Genomic DNA, 23,249 nt, shown 5'->3' with positions numbered 1-23,249 from the left:
ATGGTGAACAAACAATCAGTCGTTAGATTTGAACATGTTGACTTCCAGCTGAGTATATCCAGTAGACAGTTGAATATGGGTCTGAAGTACAGTAGAAAAAGTTGAGCTGAAGTTTTGGAGGTCATAAGCATGTGATGGTTGAAGACATAAATGTCAGCGATGGAGAAGAAAGTCAGTCAAGGAGTTTCAACTCTAGAATTATATGATTAGTTTTACAGAAGCATCACTCTGATAGCAGTGAGGAGCACTGATTTGGAATGGGTGGTATGGGCACTGCTCTGAGACTGATGGCAAAAATATAATAAAAGTTACCAGGTTTACGAGATTTTGACTAACAATTTCTCTAAATGATAATGCATTATAACATGAAAAAGTAAAGTAGTAGGGAAAATTATGTAAGTAATCACGCAGAATGTATAGATTTGGTAATATCTGCTTCAAAGTCATCACTTTAGGAAATCATACACTATTATAACCGGCAGAACACTTTTTGATGTATCTTAATATAGTTTTTTTCTTTGCCTTGCACTAATCTCCCTCTTATTCTAGAAGACTCATACATGTGTCTGGTAAGATTTAGGATAGTTACAGCAGAAATTCAAAGATATGATCAGTTAACATATTCCTAATGTTCAAGAGGGATTAGATTGAGTGCCTGATGTGAAAGATTTTAGGACTGAAGTTGAAGGCAGTGTTTTCTTCTTGAAACCCAGGCTTTGTGGAGAGGGAGAGTTTTCTATCCTTTTTATCTCTTTTCTATCATTATTTAATATGGGAGATTTTGTTTTTCAATAGAGTAGAGTAGAAAACTTTTGGAATTCATACATAGACTTGACAGAGGATAAAGACAGTGACAATAGAAGGAGATAGCGTGATATCTGTCCCCTCTCTTAGATCTAATGTGAGAAATATTGAGATGAAAGTTAAGGGAGCTGTTTTCATGAGACATGGTAAAACTTTCTGTCTTGGCTGATATTTTCAAAAAAAGATGATGAAACATGATGCATTAGAGCTCAGGTATGTTTTATTTAATTAATTTATTTATTGAGTCAGGGTCTTTCTCTGTTGCCTAGGATAGAGTGCAGTGGCATGATCGTGGTTCACTGCAACCTCAGACTCCTGGACTCAAGTGATCCTCCACCTCACTCAGCCTTCCAAGTAGCTAGGACTACAGGTACATGTCACCACATCTGCCTTTTTTTTGTTGTTTGTAACAGAGACAGGGTTGCACTATGTTGCCCACACTGATCTGAAACTCCAGGCCTCAAGTGATCCTCCCACCTTGGCCTCCCACCTAGGCATGAGCCACTGGCCTTGCCAGAGCCCAGGCATAAAATGAGTGACAAGAGATTTGAGAAGATTCTGTTTATCGGGGAAGAGAGGCTTTACCTTTGATCAGTGGACTGGAAAATTTAAAAATTTCATCTTGATCATATTTGGACAAACATGCATTTCACTTTATGTACTGCAAACCTGACCAGTTCTATCAGGAGTGAAGTAAGCTGGCCAAGTTATCAAGATGGTATATGAAATGAAATACCATCTAATAGCTTAGCAAATATAAGTATTGTATCCCAATTTTCAATTGTCCTCCAGTCCGTGTGTGCTAACACCGTTTCAAGAGCATGACTAATGGATTACACAGCTTGACACCAGCTTTGATTTTCACAAGTTTAAGCATACCAAGCATATCAATGATTTGTGTTAGAAGCCTTTGGGTTTTGTGGGAGCATGAGGAGGACACACAGCAATCCTTTAAAAACTCATACTAGACATTTCATTTTCTAAAGACCCCTCTTGGCCAGTCTGCCTATGGGATTCTATATTTCTTAATTCTTTACACGGTGGAAAGCTTCCGTCTCCTGCCTTTCTTGGATTATATTCATCTATATCACTTTCAAATACTTTTCTCTTTGATCATACCCTGAACATCTTTGCAGGAGTTTATCCAAAATGCTTGAATAAAAAGGGCCCCATATTTGTATGGACCTGCTCATCTTAGAACGTCCTTTAAGGAAGAAATTTTTGCACTTCAGCAGACACCTTGTGAATTCACCCCCAACAGCTTATCAACATATTTCTTCCAAGTGAATTCTGATTTACATGTTAAATAAATAAATAAAATGTTTTGTTTTTATTGTATTATCATTTAAATGAGTCTACAATCTTAATGTATTTGTTTAAAAATGAGCTTGAAAACTTCAGAATCCAAATCTGATATTTCTGTTTTTGAGCCAGGGTCTGGCTCTGTTGCCCAGGCTGGAGTGCAGCAGCTAGACTGAGCTCATTGCAGTCCTGGCATTCCCAGACTTAAGTGATCCACGCACTTCAGCCTTCCGAGTAGCTAGGACTACAGGCACATGCCACCACCTCTGGCTAATTTTTATGTTTTTTGTAGAGTTAGGGTTTTGCCATGTTACTCAGGCTGGTCTTGAACTCCTGAGTTTAAGTGATCCACCCGCCTTGGCCTTCCAAAGTGCTGGGGTTATATGGATGAGCCACCGTACCTGGCCAAGTGTGTTGTTTAAATTTCAAACATTTAGGGGATTTCTTTTTCAGATATCCTTTTGTTATAGATTTCAAATTTAGTTCCATAGTGGTTGTATAATATACTCCATTGTATTTCTATCTTAAAAATTAGTTCAGACATATTTTATGGCTAAACATGTAGTCTCTCACTGAAAGTTTCATGTACACTTGAAAAGGATGTAAAGTCTGCTGTGGTTGTCTGAATGTTCTACAAATGTCAGTTAGGTAACTCTGGGTGTTAGTGTTGTTTAAATTGTATACATATTGATTTTGGTCTACTTTATTACATCAATTATAGAAAGAAAAATATTATAATCTCCAACTATAATTATAGATTAGTCTGTTTTTCTTTTCAGTTCTGTCAGTTTTTGCTTTTGGTATTTTGAAATGCTGCTGTTAGTTGTGTACACATGTACTGGTGTTCTGTCATCCCAATAAATTGACTCCTTTATCACTGTAAAATGTCTTTTTAAATCTTGGGTAATATTCTGTTTTGATGCTTCATTTGATATTAATATAGCATCTCCAATTTTATTATGATTACTTTTCTTCATAATAATGTTTCCCATTTTGTAGCCTATACTTTTATATTTACAATGAATTTCTTGTATATATCATGTACTTGAGTCTGATTTTTTTAATCCAGTTGATTTAAACTGAATGGGATTCTTGTTACGTTGGTTTAAATCTATCATATTGTTATTTGCTTTCTGTTTGTCTCATCTCTCTATTTTTCAATTCCTTTTGAATTAATAACTTATGATTATTTTGTATCTTTTTTGTTGGTTCCAGGAATTTAAGAAAAACTCTGTTCTTCTGACCACTTAGCTGACCACGAAGCTAGCCAAACACAACAGTATAATGGCCACAGGTGACAAAGAATACAGACTTAATAGAATAAATTCAGGAAAGGACCCAAACACTATAGCAACAAACATTGGAGGAGAATCTGATTTCCAAGCCTGACAATTCATGTTTTACAAAATGTCTAGTTTTCAACAAAATCTGTAAGACATGCACAGAGACAAGAAAGCATGTCCCAAACACAAGATTAGTATTAAGTAAAATCAGTCTCAAAGAAAACTGAAACATGGGACATTCTAGACAAATATTTTAAATCAGTAATTTTCTATACGTTCTAAGAACTAACAGAAACCACATCTAAAGAATGACAGAAAAATGTGAGAATGATGTCTCACCAAATAAAGACTATTGACAAAGGGAAAATATACAAAAAAAGGAAGTTCCGAAGTTGAGAAGTAAAATAATTAAAATGAAAAAAATTACTAGAGAACTCACCAGCAGATTTTAGGAAGCAGAAAGAAGTACCAGTGAACTTAAATATAAGTGTCATACATTTGTTTAATATAGTTGCTGCTTGGGCATTCATTTTTGGGCCTGACATAAATTATTTGAAACTCAGTCATACCCCATCCCTTTTGCTCTAGTTAAAATTTTCCCTCCCTATGTGATTGTTTTTAATATAGCCTATTCATTCCTCATTTAATTGACACAAAACTCAACACACCCACAGCAGCCGACCATGATAAAATTTAATGGTTGACGCCAGAGTCATGTCAATAAATTCCCTCCTTTGTGTGTGTTTTCTTTAAACTAACCAGTCCACACTCCCCATGGGAAATCCTAAGGAATAATGCCCATGGACCTTAGGCATAAGGTCCCATAGGTCCTCTTTCTCTCTCTGTCTCCCTACCTGCTGGTTGAACTCCTTGCTGCCTCCAAATTTTCTGTCTCCCCCAACTACCCATAAGCACCCCTAACCTCTCTGGGATCTATAAATAATAAAATTTATCTGCTTCATGTATTTTGGTTTTAGCTCCTCATTCTGTCTCACCTGACTAACATACCTGAACCTAACTTTCTTCCAGTCAGGGATCACTTTGAGAATGGCTATCTTGGCTTATGGCCACTCTCAACAGAGAGACCTCAAGACCAAACTAGAAAGAACTACAACAATAATAAACCACATCAATAGGTCAATTGAGAATATTGAGTCTGAGGAATAGAAAAAAATGAAGAAAAATAAACACAATCTTAGAGACCTATGTGACACAATCAAGCATATTAATATATGCATAACAGGCAGGAGTCCAGAGAGCAAGGAAAGAGAAAAACGAAGAAAGTGTACTTGAAGAAATGATGGTTGAAATATCCCCAAATTTGACGAAATAAATGTATCTATCCATCCAAGAGACTCAAAAAACTTCAGAGGATAAATGCAAAGAGATTCACACCTAAAGACATCATAACTGAACTGTTGAAAACGAAAGACAGTGATTCTTCAATTTGGCAAGTGAGAAGGGACTCATGAATACAAGAGGGACTCGAAACTGTCAACTAAGAATTCTATAACCAGGAAAACTGTCATTCAAACATTAAAGGGAAATTAAGACATTCCTGTATAAAGAGAAACTGGGAGTATTAGTGTCTTGCACAGCTAACCTACAGGAAATAATGAAGTGAATTTTTCAGGTAGCACTGAGAGGATACTAGACAGCAACTTAAATCCACATGAAAAAAATAAAGACCAATAAATATTTTTTTCTATAGAGTTGCTTGAGAACCTTACGTATTCTGGTTATTAATCCATTGTCAGATGGGTAGTTTGCAAATATTTTTTCTTGTTCTGTGGGTTGTCTTTTCACTTTGTTGATTGTATTCTTTGCTGTGCAGAAGCTTTTTAATTTGATGTAATCTCATTCGTCCATTTTTGCTTTAATTGCCTGTGCTTGTGGGTTATTGCTGAAGAAATTTTAGTCCAGACCAATGTCCTGGAGAGCTTCATCAATGTTCTCGTGTAGTAGTCACATAGTTTGAGGTTTTAGATTTAAGTCTTTAATCCATTTTGACCTGATTTTTCCATATGGAAAGAGTTAGGGGTCTAGTTTTATTCTTCTGCATATGGATATCAAGTTTTCCCAACACCATTTATTGAACGGATTGTCTTCGTTCCAGTGTGTGTTCTTGAGATTTCTTGAGATCTTTGTCAGAAATGAGTTTACTGTAGATGTGTGAATTTGTTTCTGGGTCCCCCGTTATGTTCCATTGGTCTATTTGTCTGTTTTTATGCCAGTACTATATTGTTTGGTTACTATAGCTCTGTAGCATAATTTGAAGTCAGGTAATGTGATTCCTCCAATTTTGTTCATATTGCTTGGTCATTGAGGAGTTAGATATTTATTCAAATATTCCCATCCTGGGCTTGTTTGTACTCATCCTTGTTGAGAAGTCTTTCCAGGTATTCAAAGGGAATTGAGCCTTGTGATCTAAGTTTTTGGTCACTACACTAGAGGGTGCCCCACACCCAGTATCGCTGCAGCTCTTGCAGACTTGTATCCCCTTGGTGGGCTTGGGCAAGATCTGGGAGATTTCCCTGGTTTACCAGGCAGAGTCTCTTGTTCTCTCCCCTCAGGTTCCCCCAAACAGGAGGACTCTTTCTTTGTGCTGGGCTGACTGGAGCTGGGGGAAGGGTGATGCAAGCACGCCTATGGCCACCACAACTGTGACTGTGCTAGGTCACACCTGGAGTCAGCATAGTACTGGGTCTTGCCCAAGACTCATAGTAACTACTGCCTGGCTACCACTTATGCTTATTCAAGGCCCTAAGGCTCTTTAGACAGAAGGTGGCAAATCCTGCCAGGACTAGATCTTTCTTTTCTGAGCAGCAGGTTCTGTTCTGGCTCAGGGTGGGTCCAGAAGTGTTTTCCAGGAGCTGGGGCTTGGAGTTAGGGGCTTTACGAATCTGCTTGGTGGTTTATTTCACTGTGGCTGAGCAAATACCCAAGTTGCAAGAAAAAAAATCCTCTTTACTCTTCCTTCTCCTTTCCATAAGCAGAAGTCTTTCTCCACCTGCGCCATCACGAATTAGGGTGGGAGTGATGCAAGCACTTCCTTGGTTGCCGTGACTGGTAACTGGGTTGTGTGCATTCCAACTCTACTGGCTCCAAGCTCAGTAGAACACCTGGACTAACTTAAAGACTGCAGTCCTGTGGCCTGACTACCTTTCAAATTTATTCAGGACTCCAGGATTCTTCAGTCAGATGGTCATGGAGCTAGCTGAATTCAGATTTCTATGGTTTGAGTGGAGGATATCCCTCTGGCCAGGGCTAGTTTAAATGCTCCTTCTGTAGGTGACGGCAGAATTCTGCCTGGTGTTGTGGTCTGCTGTGTTAGGGCAACACTGAAATCCAGTGCAAAGTCCCACAATCACTTTGCTCTCCCTCTCCCAAGCACATGAATTCTCTCTTCACATGGCTCTCAGAAGGTATAGGAGAGGGGTGGTGTAGCCAGTGCAAGACTTTCTTTCCTACCTCTTCTGTTCCTCTTTCCTGGATATAATATTCAAACTAGGTTCTGTGATCATTCACCTGATTTTTATTCTTATTAAGAGGCTTCCTTGTATAGTTGTTCAGTTTGATGTTCCTGTGGAGGGATGATCACTGGAGGAGTCTACTTGGCCATTTTGCTCTGCCTCCCTCCCCTGGTTCTTTTTAAAACAAATTTTCCTTGTGGTTATGGGACCACTGATTGTGCACAGCTTTGTAGACAGGCATTTGAGATTCCCTGTTCTGCAGAATTTCATTTTTTTTTTGTCTCATCTTGATACTTAATAGCCAGGAAAGGTCTGTCAAACATGCAGTTTGCCTGTGTTGACAGGCAACACCTTATATACAACCCCTTGCTGTATATAAGGTGAAACTAGGTAATTCCTTCAACACTTAAGAATAGAACCGGGCACGGTGGCTCACGCCTGTAATCCCAGCACTTTGGGAGGCCGAGGCGGGTGGATCACAAGGTCAAGAGATCGAGACCATCCTGGTCAACATGGTGAAACCCTGTCTCTACTAAAAATACAAAAAATTAGCTGGGCATGGTGGCACGTGCCTGTAATCCCAGCTACTCGGGAGGCTGAGGCAGGAGAATTGCCTGAACCCAGGAGGCAGAGGTTGTGGTGAGCCAAGATTGCGCCATTGCACTCCAGCCTGGGTAACAAGAGCAAAACTCCGTCTCACAAAAAAAAAAAAAAGAATAGAACCTCCATCAATCCCTACATGATGGAATATCTTTTCACATAGTAAAGAAATAAGTCAATCTTCCAACTAACATCAGAAAGCCACATAGAATTCAGGTCTGGAGTTGTTATAAGTGTTAGACACAGAAGCTTTTTCTGTCATTCAACCATAGTATAAAATGCTACACGAGGCTACAAAAAAAAATTGACTTCTGCAGTGAGCAGGCTGTTGTAGCATAAAACCAAGACAAATCAAATACCGTTCGGGCAAGCTCCTAACCAACTTAATGCCTGCCAATAAACACTGATGAACTGTCTATCCAAACTATTCTCCAGACAAAATAAGGTCTGTGTCAAACAGCTTTGGCAAGTACTAACACATTAGACACGCCACTCTAAATTAAGGCCTCAGGGAACTCCGTCTTCAAATCAGTCACAATCATTCTTTTTTGTGAGGTAATGTTAGTTCATATTTGGGAATATAGTAATTTGGGCACCAGAGTAATCCCATAAAGAAAATAAATTCTCTAATGACATATTATAATTTTTTTTCTGTTGTTTCCTTCCTCCTTTTCTTCTTTCCTCAATTTCTGTTTTCGTGTTAAAAATTTTAATGGCTCTCTATTAATCCACAATTGTTAGGGGAATTTGCCAATATAGCAATGTTAATATTTACTCCCTAGGACATTATCTTCCTGGTATCAAGAATCTCAGAAATCAACTCATTAAGTAGAACACCGATCTATAAACATGAACTAATCTAGTGATGGAAAAGTTTGATGAATTCTTCATTCTACATAGTTGGATACAGCTAGCCATTAATTACAATATTTGCCTTCATCCATGCTTTAGTTGTTATAGAACCCATTTCCTTGCTTTATTCTGTGTCAAAACGAGTTGTCTATCCTAGGCATCTTTGCCCTTTCCTTTCTGAGCAGGTTGGATAAATCTGAGGTGGTGGAGTATGAAAAGGGAAGAAGGCAGAGTACTTCTTGCCATCTCTCTACTTCCTCTGGCATCTCTAACGATGGCCGACTCTTCTGCCTGGCTTCATATGCCACTGAATGGTTTCCTCCTGTATAATCCTGTTCCAGCCTTGGTTCTAGGCCCTTGTAGTATAGCCCCAGATTCTGGGCTCTGGTAATAATAACTCCTTATCCTTTGTCACTCTTCCATAGGGCTAAGCACGGCTTCCTGTCATTTCGTATCTCTGAGTTATCTCACGTTTTCCTATTTGGCGTCTCAGTACGCTCATCTTCTGACTAACAAAGGCCAGTATTAAATTTCCTTTGTTCGAAGGATCCAGAGTGGTCTCTTTTTCCTGGTTGGAATATGATAAAGCCAGATATTTTGTCTCTGTATTGATGCTAGAAAAAATAATGGAAAATTCTTTCTCTCAAGATAATTATTAATAATCATGAAAATTCTGACTAAATTGTCGTGGAAATCACACAAAATGCCCACAAAAGTTATGATGATACATGTAGAAGTAGAAATATTAGAGAATTATATTAACAGAAAAATTAATAAGTAACTTAAATGCTTATCAGTTTACAAATGCTTAAATTATGGCTTACTCATACCATGGAATATCATGAGGACATTAAAAAGAATGGTATCTATTTATGTATATTGATGTGAAGAGCTTTCTAAAACTGTGGAGGGCAAAAAGCACGAACAGAGATCTGGCTGTCTTTTGAAACATCTATCTATGTATATACGTATATGTGTCTAAATATATGTATATTTGCATATATATAGATGTGTGTGTATAGCTGTATCCATATGAACATGGAAATATTCAAATCAAATGCCTGGTTCTCTCAGTTCCAATCTGCTTCCCTTCCGTGCTCCCCATCTCAGTAAAATGCAGCACTATTCACTCAGTTAATCAAATATTCAACTCTGTTAATCTTCACTCTCTTCTTTCTCATACCTGATATCCAATCTATCAACAAATTCACCTTGCAAAACATATTCTGAATGCAACCACTTCTCACTTCTCACCATAGTTGGAATATTACAGTAACGCTTAACTGATATCCTTGCTTTAACCTTTACCCCATTACAGTATATCCAACACAGGAATCAGAATCATCATTTGAAAACAGTTTTTATGACCCCCAGATTCAAAACCTGAATATCTAAAGTCCCCACATGATCTTGCCCCTACTTACTTGTCCAACTTTTTCTCCGAGCACGTCACCTTATTCACTCTGCCCAAGGCACATTGACCTATTTGTGGCTATTCAGATAAAGCAAACATGTTCCTGCCTCAGGGTCTTTGTATTTGTCTCCTCTGGATGAGATACTATTCCCCAAATATTCATATGGTTCACTCCCTCACTTTGTTTAGAACTTTGCTAAAATATGACTTGTCGGAGAGAAATTTCCTGACCATCCTATCTAAAATCTAAAATGCACAGCAGGACAGTCATTCATTTTCTTTTTCTGTCTTCTTTACTACAGTGAAAGGTCTATGACGGCAGGGACTTTCTTTTGTTCCATTATGTGTCCTATGTATTTAGTATGTTGGTAGATCAATATGAAAGAGTAAATAGATATATTTTGTATCTGTTAGGCACGTCACTCATGTAGAGAGACCACCAGGCAGGCTTCGTGTGGGCAACAAGGCCATTTATTTTGCTCTTGGGTGCAAGCAGGCCAAGTCCGAGAAAGGAGTTTGGCAAAGTGGGTAGGAAAGGAGATTGGTTGTATAGGTTGGGGCAAATGGTCAGTTAAAGGTGGTAATCTATCTTGGGGAGGGGAAGGGTGTCACAGGATGCATGGTCACAAGGGTAGGTGTTATTCTTTACAAACAGGCATGATCATAAGTGTGGGGGTTATCCGTTGCAGGCAGAGGGAAGGGTGTGGTAAGTTACATAGTTACAGGGGTGGGGGTTTTGAGAAACCCAATGTCCAGGGGGATATTTTTCCAAGGCCGAGCAGGAATAATGGTTGCAGTTTGCAGGGGAGAGCAATTAGTTGAGGCAGGAACAAGTTGCTTCACTTCTTTCTGTGGCCACCTGGGGACCATCCAGAAGCATACGTGCGGGTCACCAAGTCTATAATGGCCAGGCTTGGACTTGGAGGCCTGACAGTATCCACTTGGGTAATGTCCTGAAATAAAATATGCCACAGTGTTAACAGGTTATCTAGAATGTAGGGGTAGAGTGGCTTAAGAAGAATAGTTTTTATAATGCAGTAATGAAAATGAGGACTCTGGGACCAGATTGCTTCAATCAGAAAGCAATTCCATCATCAGGATGTTGTCTTCCTTTCAAGGTAGCTATGTTTTACAGCAGCTTTTGCACAGTCTCCTTAATAACGAGTGGCAGAATAATTAAACTCCATTTCTAGCCATGATACCAGGGATATTTGGGGATGAAAAAGACTTTTTATTGGAATGTCAGAAGCTGATTCTAAAATTCATATGGAAACGAAAAGGACCTAGAATTTCCAAAACAACTTTGTAAAAGAACAAAATTAGAAGACTAGCACTACCCATTTTTGATGCTTTATCAAAAAAAACAGAATAGATCAATTGACCAGAATAGGAAGCCCAAAAGTATATGCATATATATGGACAACTGACTTTTCTACATATATTAAATTGGCTAACCCCAAATAATAATGTTACTCTTACTGTGCCTAAAGATGTGTCTAACAGAGTAATGCTTCCATAATGAATATATGATATGGAATTTAGTTTTCTTCTCTGTCGTTATTTTTAAAAAGCTTTATTGAAATATAATTGAGATACAGTAAACTACACATATTTAAGTTGTACAATGTGCTACATTTTGATGTACACCAGTAAAAATATCACCACAATCAAGATGATGAACATATCCATCACTACAAAAGTTTCCTTGCTACCTCCACTATTGCCTTCCCCATATGCCATGCAATTCCTAACCTGTTTACTATCATTTTATAATGACTTGCACTTTTTGGAATTTTATATATTATAAATGGAATCATGAGCTATGTGTTCTTTTTTTCTTTCAGGCTTCTTTCACACAGCATAATTATTTCAAAAGTTATTAATGTCATAGGATGTATAAAAAGTTCCTTATTTTTATTGCTTGGTTTCATTCCATTATATGGTTATGTCATAGTTTTATATCCACTTACTTGATATACTTTTGGATTGTTTCAGGTTTTCACTATGACAAGTAAAGCTGCTATAAAAACTTGAGCACGAGTCATTGTATGGACATATGCTTTCATTTCTCTTGGAGTGGAGTGGCTTGATCATATGGTAGACATATGTTTAACTTTTTGAGAAAGTGCCAAACCATTTCTCACAGAATTTAGATCATTTTACATACCAACAAAAAGTGTATGAGAGTTCCAATTGCTGCACAGCCTTGCCAAAACTTGGTGTGATTAGCCTTTTCAGTTTTATCCATCTGAATAACTGTCTAGGGTCTATTGCATTGTGTTTTTAACTTTCATTCCACTAGTGCCTATTTGCTATGTTGTGTATGTCTTCTTAAAATAAGGGTCTGTTAAAATATTCTATCTTTTCAAAAATTGGGTTGTTTTCTTATTGTTAAGGTTTGAGAGTTCTTTATATATTCTAGTAACAAGTTCTCTATGAGATTTGTGATTTGCAAATATATTTTCCCATCCTATAGTTGGTCTTTTTCTTCTCTTAAGAATGTCTTTCAAAGTGCATACATTTTTAATTTTGAGGGAGTCCAATTTGTCAGTTTGTCTCTTTATATATCATATTTTTGGTTTTGTATCTGAGAAATCTTTTCCTAAGCCAATATTGCAAAGTGTCTCTCTGACGTTTTCTTCTAAAAGGTTACAGTTTAAGGTTTTACATTTTGGCCAATGATTTAATTTTTATGCATGGTATGAATTATGAATTGAGGTCAATTTTTGCCATGTGAATATGCAATTTGTTTTAGTAAAATTTGTTGAAAAGACTATTATTTCTTCACTGAATTGTCTTTGAACTTTTTTCAAAATTAGTTGCCCATATATATGTGTTATATACTTTTGAACTTCCCATTCCAGTCCATTGATCTGTCTATCTTTATAATAAAGGATAAAAAACAGGTAGTGTAAGTCTTCTAATTTTGTTCTTTTTCAAAGTTGTTTTGGCAATTCTAGGGCATTTTTATTTCCTAAATTTTAGAATCAGCTTGTGATATTTCAAGAAAAAGATTTTTAGCATTTCATTTGGAATTGTATTGAATTTATAGATCAATTTGGAGAGAATTAACATCTTTCTAATATCGGGTCTTCCTGATTCATAAACATAGTGAATCTTTACATCTAGCCATCTTTCCATAGTGCTCTTCTGTGGTCCTTTGTTTACCTGCTTAGTACTTCATTAGTTAAATAGTATTCAAATTGAGGTGATATATATGTTAATTAGCTTCATCTAATGATTCCATATTGTATACATATATCAAAACATCATATTGTAACCCCTTAATGTATATAATTATGATTTGTCAATTAAAATAATATTAATTTTAAAAAGTAAACAAAAATTTCTTTTATTGATGGATATTTAGGTCCTTTACAGACTTGGCATATTCCAAATGGTGATACAAAGAATATCCTTGTGTGTATATCATGACATATTTTTGCTAGTTCATCTTTGGGATAGTTTGCTAGAACTAGTACTTTCTGTGTTAAATCGTAAAATTTACTAAATATTGCAAGTTCCTTTCCAAATGAATTGTGCCATTCTGCTTTCCCACTAGCAATGCCTTTCCTCTACAGCCTTGCCAATAGAGTATGTTGACAAATTTTTGGATTTTTGCCAATCTGATAGAGGAGAAATTACTTCTCAATGTATTTTAATTCATATTCTTGCAGGTTGGTTCTCCAGGAAACAGACTCAGGATATTTGGAAGTAGGATTGGGCAGAGGGAGAAGTGAAACTATCATGCTTATGTGAGAAAGACCTTAGCAGCTCCCAGAAGGTAAGGGGCTGGGAATTTACATCCCCTTGTTAACCATCACTGGATGCAGGTCGTCCTCAGAAAGGTGGCATGATATTGAACAAGGCAGCTTTCTTAAGCTGAGGACAATTCCTGGAGATGAATTCAGTGGACAGTTTTCAGGTATCAATACTCTCAACTACCGGAGAAATGGTTGCTTCTGTCCTGAAATTGAGGAGGAGGTTTGATCTGGATGGCTCACTACAACATACGCCATGTGTCTCTTGATAATTTTTGAAGCTGAGTGATGAATACATAGGGTTCAATATACTATTTTTTCTATTTTAGTATATGTTTGAAATTTTCCATAATAAAAAGTTGACATGTAATTTGTATTTCTTCTAATATGAACTCGTTTAAGGCCCTTTTCATGTGGTGAAGGGCCATTTGCATTCTTTTTCTGTGAACTGTCTCTTCACATATCTTTTGCCTATTTTTCTATAGAATTATTTTCTCCTTAATTTTTAGTTGATCTTTATATATTAGAGATGGTAATCTTTCTTTGTGGCATTTTGAAATTGAAAACATTCTTTTCAGTTTTTCACTAATTTTTTTAAAATTTTGCCTGTGGTGCTCTTTTCACATTAAATATTTTTATTTTCTAATCAAAATTATTTACTTTTTTATCACATTGTTTTTAAATTATGAGTCAGAATTTGGGATGTTTTCCCTACTTCCAGGTGATAGCAAAACTCTTCTATGTTTTCTTTTACTACTTGCATGTGTGTTGTGAGTAATGGAACAATTTCATGTTTCTTATGAAAACTGAGTTATCCTAATAGCACTTATTAAGAAATCCATCTTTCCCTTTTAATTTATTGCCATCTGTATCATATACTAAATTTCCATGCACAGTTGAGTGTGTTTCTGGATTGTCTATCTAGTTCCACAATTCTGTTCTTTTTTTCTTTTTTCCAATGCCAATTTGAATCATTTTACAATCATTTTTGAGATGGAATTTTGCTCTGTCATGCAGGCCAGAGTACAGAGGTGCTATCTTGGCTCACTGCAACCTCCACCTCCCGGATACAAGCAATTCTCCTACCTCAGCCTCCTGAATAGCTGGGATTACAGGCATGCACAACCATGCCTGCCTAATTTTGTATTATTAATAGATACAGGGTTTCACATGTTGGCCAGGCTGTTCCAAACTCCTGCCTTCAAGTGATCTGCCCGCCTCAGCCTCCCAAAGTGAGGGGATTACAGGCATGAACCACCATGCTTGGCTTTCTGGAATTTTAATAGGGATTATATTAAACCTGTATATCAATGTGGGAAAAATTAACCACTGTACTGTGTTGGGCCTTTCAATCCACAAACATGGTATATTTCTTTATATTTTGTGTCTTTTTAAATTTCTTTCATAAGCATTTAGTAATTTCAGCATACAGATCTTGTTCATATTTTATTGTTTACACCTAAGTATTTTGTTTTCTTTGTAGTGATTTTGTATAATGTTATGTATTTAATTTTGTTCTTCTGCATGTTCATTCTTACTAAAATATAATTAATTTTAAAAATTCATTTTATATCCTGTGATCTTGTTGAGTGTACTTATTAATTCTAGAAATTATTTACCAGTAGATTTAGTTAGACTTTCTGTATAGTCATATTATCTGCAAACAAGGATAGTTTTCTTTCTTTTTTTCCATGTGTATTCTTTTTATTTCTTTTTATTGCCTGAATGCAGTGGCTAGAACTTCCAGTACAATGTTAAATAAGAGTAATGAAAGTGGGCATCATTGCTTTGTTCCTGATTTTAGAGGTATGGTGTCAGCTGTAGATTTTTCATAGAAGCTCTTTATTAAGCTTATTAACTTCAGGTAATTTTCCTCTACTTCTCACTTGCTGTAAGTTTTGATCATAAATAGGTGTTAATTTTGTTGGATGTTTATTATGTATGAATTGTATAATATCACATAATATTCTGGGAATACTCCTATTGTCCACGAGAATATTTTTATTGCATATAGTATTAACTCATCTGGTATCATAAAAGGAAGATGTGAAGCCAGCACCTATGTGCAATGTGAATGCCGTCTATGACATATGACAACGGAGCTATTTAGGCAGTGTAAGAGAACCCATATTTGAAAGGTAAAATATTAGAATTTTATCTCTGGGTTATGGTTCCTTTTATAGTTGTATGAAATTGTAAGTAGAGAATTCACTAGTCATCAGTACCTAATTAAACCAATGTTTTCTCTTGTCAAGAATATATTAGATAATCCAGCATCCAAAATTAGAAATGCACCATATATTCATTTTCCCATTGGAATAAAAAATAATTATTAAAACTCCTGTACTTGTAGGGCACAAACACGTAACAGTAATATAAAAATCTGTGACACTGCATATTTTATTCATCCTTAAATATTTGATTATGTCTTGTATTTGATGCATCTTGTCCTGATGAAGCCTGTCAGTTACAGATGAAATACACAAATTACCAGTAAGCTAGCAAAATGGCTAAAGGATAGAATGCTCCATCGATAAAATCCTTATTCTTTATCAGTTATCAGTGAATATAAGAGTAATTTTATTACATAATTATGAAGTTTAATGTCTCGCAGCAAAAATTTTGATATGCTTTTAATTATTCTGAATGTGTTGTCAATTAAATAATGCAACATTAGTCACTGTATGAGAAATCTTGACATGCTCTAGAATATTATGATTTATCTATGAGATTTTATAAAGCTTTTTTTTAATTTGACAATGGTGAAACTGATATGACATTACTACATATGAATGTTAAATTGAGAAATAATTTTTCTAGACTATCATAATTTTTAAACATTTCATGAACCTTGCTAAGACTGAGAGACCTTTCTGCTTTCTCTATAGAAAAGAACATTACACAATTACTATCATAAAAAGAGTTAATCAAAGAGTTTGAAATCCTTCCCAAAAAAGTAGGAAAAAAGTATGAGAGTTGGTTATTATTAGAAGATTATAGTCTTGTTGTGGGTTTTGCAATGTTTGTGGCATATGTCAGATTTTTACGTTTTGTAATTTCTTCGTATTTTTCTTTTTTAATATTTGTTTCATTCTTATTTTTTATTTTAAATAATTTATTCTTCTAAAGTTTTCCATTCCCTCACAAATTTTATGAGTATCAGGTCTAAAACAGCTGCATCTGTCTTAATTATTGTAGCTTTACAATAAGACTATACCTTATAGGGCAAATTCTCTAACTTTATTTTTCTTCTTTAGGCGTGCCCTACTTGTTTCAGATTTTTTGCTCTTGAATAGCAATTTAACAATTATCTTGAAAGGTTATATAAAGAACACTGTTGGGATTTTGACTGGAACTGTATTACTCTATTGATTAATTTGGGCAGAACTGATATATTTTTTATTTCTCCATTTCTTTGTGTCTTATATATTTCTCAACGAATTTCATATTTGCCCCATACCAGAATTCTACATCTATTGTTGTATTTATTTATAGCTACTTTATATATTTGGTACAATATAATTGCTAATGGCATCTTTTAAAATAATTACCTTATTACCTATTTATTATTGGTGAAAATAAGTGACATTGATTTTGGTTTACTCAGCTAGCCACTTTGCTAAATTCTCTTATTTTAAAATATAATTATCTATAACTTGTTTTGAGTTTTCAATGTAGAAATCATATTATTTTGAATATCAGTTGATTGACTTATCTTACATCTTATAGTTATGACCAGGGGTAATGGCTCATGTCTGTAATCCCAGCATTTTGGGAGACTAAGGCAGGTGGATCGCTTGAGCCCAAGAGTTCAAGACCAGCCTGGGCAACATAGCAAAACCCATCTCTACAAAAACTATAAAAAGTTAGCCAGGCATTCTGGTGCACGCTTGTAGATTCAGGTACTCAGGAAGCTAAGGTGAGAGAATAGCCTGAGCCCAGGAGGTCAAGGCTTCAGTGAGCTGTGATCATGCCACTGTACTCCAGCCTGGGTGACAGAGTGCGACCCTGGGAGAAAAAAATTTTTAAAAAAAGGCTTATAATTATTTTTGTCATACCATGCTAGCTAGGACCTCCTGATCTCTATTAAAAAAACAGTAATAATGGGCATCCTTGACATTTTCCTGATTTAAATAAAGATTATCATGTTATACTCTTATGAATGATGTTTCCATATAGTTTTGGTAGATATGCTTTATCAGACAAAGGAAGTTCCCTTCTATTCATAATTTTCTGCAAGTTGGATTCTAGAAGATGTTTTTTTCTTCATCTATTGAGATTGTAGGAGACCAAAATATGTCACCCCCAAATTATGCCTCTTTGGCATAAGGATTGCTTTGAACTAAAGACAAGAAGACACAGATGCAGGAAAAGCTCTCTGCTGTCCCTTTATTTGTCTAAAAGCAGGACACAAATTTATAAGAACAAAAGGTATCCATTCCCTATTCCGTCTCTATCAGGGAGGACAAAGATTAACCACTGAAGACAACTCGAGAACTTTTATGGGCCTGAAGATGACACCAAAAGGAATCTCCATTAGCAAGATTTACTAACTTAGCTTTTGTATACCATTTGTTTGTCTTGCCACAATTTACTGCCTCAAGAGACTTAATATCCTTTTTCTTTGCCTCATCAACTCTCTAAAAATTTACTGTTCATTGTAGAAGTTGATATATAAGCTGAAATTTGAAGTAACCTCTTTGAGAATTACTCATTCCCTGGGGGTCTCTCATTTATATATGAGGTATACATGTCAGTAAATTTTTGCCTATTTTCTATTGTTAATCTGTCTTTTGTTAACGGAGGTCCTTTTTGACTACAAACTCAGGAGAGTTGAGAAAAAATTATTATTCTTACAAGATGATCATATTGATTTTCTTCTTTTATCTGTCAATGCAGCAAATTATGTTTATAGGTTAAATAATGTTAAACTAACTTCACTTTTAACTGATAAAACAGTGGTTATAAAATATGATGTTGGTTGTAAGCTTCCAGATTTATTTTATTACTATTTTGCTTGGGATTTTTGGCATAGATATTCATGAGTGTGAATAGCCTGAAATTTTATTTCCTTGTTCTTTGTTTGGCTTTGGCATCATATTTATACTGGCCATATAGAATGAGTGGGAGAGTATTTTCTTTTTATTCTTTTCTAGAGTTTGCATAAGGCTGTGTAAAAGTTATTCCTTGAATGTTGAATATATCTCACCTAAAAATGTTTTGGTGTCTCCTTTGCATAAATATTTTTAACTGATGGGGCTTAGAAACCAGTACTCCAAAATATGGCTTGCTAACATGCTGAACTGAAGCTTCACAGTCTCTCTGACCTTCCCTCAACCTACTGTGTCTCAAGCCTTTGTCTCTCCCAAAGCATGAGACGAAGTTGTTCTCTGAAGTTGCCTTATCTGCCTAAAGTCGGGACCTGCCAAAGGAAAAAAAAATTTTCTTCTGGTCTTTTCCCTGAGTTTTCATTAACTGAACTCATATTGCAGCAAGATAGACTGAAGTCTGTCAACACATCTGGACAAACTTTTTTAACAAGCCATTGTCTGCCTGCCAGGCCCAACAGACTTTGTCCCAGGTCATTGTATGGTCCTTTTTTAAAAAAATTAAAAAAAAATTTTCTAAGGTGGAATCTTGCTCTGTCACCCAGGTTGGATTGCAGTGGTGCCATCTTGACTCACTGCACCTTCACCTCCCCAGTTCAAGCAATTCTCCTGCCTCAGCCTCCCGAATAGCTGGGATTACAGGCCCAGCTGATTTTTGTATTTTTAGTAGAGACAAGGTTTCACCATATTGGTTAAGCTGGTCTCAAATTCCTGACTTCATGATCCATCCACCTTGGCCTCCCAAAGTGTTGGGATTTCAGCTGTGGGCCACTGAGCCCGGCTCAACGTATGTTCTTTAAGCCCACTGGATTCCTCTAGAAATAATTTACTGCCCCCATAAAATTATCCATCCTTCCCCATCTTCCCAGTCTTCCTTCCCCCTATGGAGAAGAGTACCCCATTTGGATGTTGGGCAATTACTCTGTGATTCTCTCCTATGGATGCTAATAATTTTGTTTGCTATTTCTCCTGTTAACCTGCCTATTGTGAGTTAATTTTTCAGTGAACCTTTAGAGGGAGAAGGAAAGGTGCTCCTTTACTCCTACACTACTACTTAAATTTCCCAAATACAGTTATATACCACTTAGGCTCTGAAAAATGTATTGTTAGGCAGTTTTGTCATCGTGTGAACATCATAGAGTGTGCTTACACAAACCTAGATGGTAAAGCCTACTACATGCCTAGACCATATGGTATAGCCTATGGCTCCTAGGCTACAAGCCTGTACAGCATGTGACTGTACCGAATAGTGTCAGCAATTGTAACACAATGGTAAGTATTTGTATATCTAAACATAGAAAAGGTACAGTAAAAATATGGTGTTATAACCTTATGGGACTCCTGTCATACAAGTAGTGTCATTGACCAAGATATCATTACATGGTGTATGGCTGCAGTTATAAGAATATTCAGGCTTCTTAATTTTCTTGAATCAATTTGTGAAATCTATATTTTTCCAATAATTGTTCTTTGTATATTGTTTGATTTATTGCCATTAAATTACTTAACAATATCTGACAGAGTCTCTCTTTTACAAGACATTATTCGGCTTCTGACTCCTCTTCCCAACTAGGTTTTGACTTTTGGATATTCATGTCGTACGCACTGTCTAGTTTTCATGGAAATCCTGTCAAATTGGTTTAACAGAATCCCCCACACTCAATCTGACTAAATTCAATATCTGACCAAATTCCTTATCCTCCACCATCCTCCAGGTAATATCTGATACCCTGGTCTGCCTTCACAAAGAATTCTATTATACCAGTTTAGCCAGAATCTCCTCTTACCCCTGCTATTTCTTCTTAGTAATTTTTCATTTATTGACTGCTCACTGTCCTCTCCTCCTAGGCTATAAAGTCTCCCTTTTCCATTTTGTATTTGGGGTCGAGCCCAATATCTTGCCCCTACTGCAAAACCCTATTACAGTGATCTTGACACCCATTGCAATGGTCTTGAATAAAGTCTACCTTACTGTGCTTTAACAAGGGTCATTGAATCATTTTTTTTCTTTAACAATGTGTCTTTTGTATTCACTTCTGCTTTGATATAGTTTGACTGTGTCCCCACCAAAATCTCATCTTGAATTTCCACATGTTGTGGGAGGTACCTGGTGGGATGTAATTGAACCATGGGGGCAGGTCTTTCCTAAGATGTTCTCATGAGAGTGAATAAGTCTCCCAAGATCTGATAGCTTTATAAGGTGAAGTTTCCCTCCACAAGCTCTTTCTCTTGCCTGCTGCCCTCCATGTAAGATGTGACTTAGTCCTCTTCTCCTTCTGTGATGACTGTGAGGCCTTCTTAGCCATGTGGAACTGTAAGCCCCATTAAACCTCTTTCTTTTGTAAATTGCCCAGTCTCAGGTATGTCTTTATCAGCAGCATGAAAATGAACTAATATGGTAAATTGGAACCAGTAGAGTAGGGCACTGCTGAAGAGGTACCCAAAAATGTGGAAACTACTTTGGAATTGAGTAACAGGCTGAGGTTGGGGGGCTCAAAAAATTTTCATAAACAAATTGCAATTGAAATGTAAAATTGAGAAAATATTTGAAATGTACATAATAGAAATGGAGCAACTCTCTCTTACAAATAATTATAGACTAATAACCTGATATCAGAAATGAAATATTCAAGTGACAAATTAATGGTGTCATCTCCAAATAGGAAAATTCAAACATAACAGAAATGAGATAACATTTTCATTTATCACATTTGTAATAGTGAAAAGATTGATTTTACACTGTTACAGTCACAGTGCTGGCAAGAAATTGGAGGCATAGAAAAACCTGGTAAAATCTCTTTAGAGGAAAATCAATTAATAATTATCAATACAAAAAATACATAAACTGTATGAGTCAGAATTTTATTTCTAGCTAACTATTCTCCATCTCTACTTTATCATGTATTCAGAAGCATACACACACAAGCATATATATATATATATATATATATATACACACACACACACATATATATATATATATGCTTACTACAGAATTGTATTAGTAAAATACTGGAAAACCCCTAAATTTACAGCAGAAGAAGACTATTTTAATACATTTTAGCATTTTTCTGCAACTAAATAAGTAGCCTTGTTACCAGAAAGGGGTCCAGATCCAGATCCCAAGAGAGGATTTTTGTATCTCTCATAAGAAAGAATTCTGGGTGAGTCCATAGAGTAAAGTTAAAGTAAGTTTATTAAGAAAGTGAGGGAATAAAGAGTGGCTACTCCATAGACAGAACAGCCCTGAGGGCTGCTGGTTGCCCATTTTAATGGTTATTTCTTGATTACATGCTAAACAAGGGGAGGATTATTTATGCCCCTCTCCCCTTTTTGGACCATATAGGGTAATTTCCTGACATTGCCATGGCATTTGTAAACTGTCATGGCACTGGTGGAAATGTAGCGGCGAGGATGACTAGAGGTCACTCTCATCGCCATCTTGCTTTTGGTGGGTTTTCTCCGGCTTTTTTACTGCAACTTGTTTTATCAAGAAGGTCTTTATGACATGTATCTCGTACCGACCTCCTATCTCATCCTGTGACTTTGAATGCCTTAACTTCCTGGGAATGCAGCCCAGTAGGTCTCAGCCTTATTTTCCCCAGCCATTATTTAAGATGGAGTTTCTCTGGTTCAAATATCTCTAACAGCTTCGTATTTCCCGATTTTCTGTAGAATGCTCTAAATTCCATAGTTGAATTTAAAACCTTTTGGAATATAAAGCTGAGTAAAAAAACACTTAGTGCTATGTAGTATCTTTTATAAATAAGGGTTACACATAGTACTGATACACATAGGTACGTATATATGTGGAAGAATTTTGTAAGGGCATATAAGAAAACGATGATAATCTCTGATATATGGGATTAAGTAGGATGGAGTTAGTTAGAAAGACCCTTTTCCCTGACTGCATATGTGTACAATACAGTAAGTTTTGTTCTTATAATCACGTTTCAAAAAGTAATAAAAGGGCTTTTACTTCTGAGCAGCCTATAATATGTCACAGCAGGTTAATGTTTCCACTGTCCATAACTAAAATAATCTAGAAAACTGTGGAAACAATGATCACAAATTTGACAAAACTTCAGAGAGTAAAATCTGTATACAAGTGAGCAGATTACTGGTCATCATTTTCTCACTGGGGTCATTTACTGATTCTGAGCATGAAAAAAATTTAACTGCTGGGGAAAGAGAAACCAGTAAAGCTTTTATTGGTCACATGGGCTGGGGTGACAAAATGGTAAATTAGAGAGGCCTCAAGTACACAGACATTGCTGTATTATGAGGCCCTGTGGGAAATTAAATAGCTAATCTAAAAGCTTCTAAAGGGAAAAGTAAAAAATCCTGCAGTCTAATGGCATTTAGGAAAAAAAGACTAGCCAGAAAGAAGGGCCTGCAAAATAAAAACAGAATAGAACTGAAAGACCTAGAAGGAGCAATGAATGGACACTAAGACTTTATGGTCCTGCTTTTGCCCAGAGACATTTATTATTATTGAAACTAGATTTACTGTTTACAAATGCAGATTATGGGGTTGATGTGATTCAAGACATGCTACTCCCACAATCTGGCACCTTGGCATTTGAGAAAACAACAGAGCAAGAAGGGCACACTCACCTTCCTCTTGCCCTTGTTGGGGCTCAGAACATGCC

General features: G+C 36.2%; 1 pseudogene; it reads right to left on the bottom strand.

Moving 5' to 3' along the window:
- Window positions 1–10,567: 10,567 nt before the first annotated feature.
- Window positions 10,568–23,249, bottom strand: part of LOC103790344 (glutamate-rich protein 2-like) — a 29,380-nt pseudogene continuing 16,698 nt past the window's right edge.

This window comes from Callithrix jacchus, chromosome X (genome assembly GCF_049354715.1).
Source record: "Callithrix jacchus isolate 240 chromosome X, calJac240_pri, whole genome shotgun sequence".
In the NCBI taxonomy this organism is placed as follows: domain Eukaryota; kingdom Metazoa; phylum Chordata; class Mammalia; order Primates; family Cebidae; genus Callithrix; species Callithrix jacchus.
This window is presented reverse-complemented; position numbering and strand designations above follow the sequence as displayed.